The sequence below is a fragment of the Austrofundulus limnaeus genome, unplaced genomic scaffold, assembly GCF_001266775.1.
Source record: "Austrofundulus limnaeus strain Quisiro unplaced genomic scaffold, Austrofundulus_limnaeus-1.0 Scaffold836, whole genome shotgun sequence".
NCBI classification, from domain to species: Eukaryota; Metazoa; Chordata; class Actinopteri; order Cyprinodontiformes; family Rivulidae; genus Austrofundulus; species Austrofundulus limnaeus.
In genome coordinates, this window is record NW_013953238.1 from 17,978 (window position 1) to 19,169 (window position 1,192).

General features: G+C 34.1%; 1 long non-coding RNA gene across 1 annotated transcript in view; it reads right to left on the minus strand.

The window, feature by feature from the left end:
• Positions 1-1,192, minus strand: part of LOC106532839 (uncharacterized) — a 28,077-nt gene that overhangs the window by 15,961 nt on the left and 10,924 nt on the right. Inside the window, exon 3 of the long non-coding RNA XR_001312157.1 lies at positions 358-415. This is a non-coding gene — a long non-coding RNA (uncharacterized LOC106532839). The remainder of the gene's footprint in view (positions 1-357; positions 416-1,192) is intronic.

Sequence of the window (1,192 nt, forward strand, 5' to 3'; positions counted from 1 at the left end):
CCAAAGGTTCTGAGTTCAAATCCCACAACCAGCATCCTCAGGTTTAAAGCTTTTTAAATTGAACTCCTGCAGATCATTGATGCACCAACAGCCATGGTACTAACCCACTGGACTACCTGCCAGCTCTCATGTAGAGCTTTAACTAACCTAAGTTTAGTCATTTACCTGAGTGGAAGAGAAGAAATGTTTAAAAACTGTTACCAGACTTGGTGGGATTTGAACTCCTGATCTTCTGCACCAAAGTCCAGTGACTTCACCACCAGACTAACTCCCAACTCTCATGTTGAGTTGGAACTTACACAAGTCTGAACAACTGGAGCAAAATTGAAGAAATTCATTAGATAAAAGTGCAGTTACCTATATGTTGGACACAGGCGCTCCCATCCATCCAAATGAGTGCAGCTGAAAGATCTGACTGTCAAACAGGAAGTGGAAGAATTCAAAGAAAATGTTTTAGAGCAGAAAGCTAAGTCAAAAACACTCAGTTCACYTAAACTACTACGGCTACAGTGTCATACTTTTTTTTTTGTGAAGATTTTTAGCCTTTTTACTATTGGAAATGTTGCAGGTTGTAATCTACCAAAAATGTTCGTAAAAAACTTGATTCTGTTTGGAAAAGATGTAAATCAACTCCTGCTTATTCTTTAAGTTTGTTTTTTTTTTGACACAACTCAAAAAGAAGATAAAGAAGAATCATCAGAGCAGAGCTACACACAGAGTTATAATAGTTTTGGGTTTGTTTCATTATAGTTTAGTTTTATTTCGTTTTGACTTTTGGTTTGTCCGATTTAGTTAGTTTTAATTAGTTAGTGTTCAGTTTTAGTTTTTATTAGTTTTAGTAGTCRTTTTAGTTTAGTTATACTTTGTTTATTTTTAGTTGCAGAATTCAAAAAGGTCAAAGTATTCTATTGTGATAAATTAATTAGATAATGAATACTCGACAGAAGATGCCATTTAAAGAAAAATGTTTTCAATTACTGTTGAATAAACAATTGTTCATGACAGTCAACAGGATAACATCCTAAAGTGCAAAATGTATGTACAGTGGGGAAAATAAGTATTTAGTCAGTCACCAATTGTGCAAGTTCTCCCACTTAAAAAGATGAGAGAGGCCTGTAATTGACATCATAGGTAGACGAGAGACAAAATGTGAAAAAAAATTTGAGAAAATCATTTTGTCTGACTTTTAAAG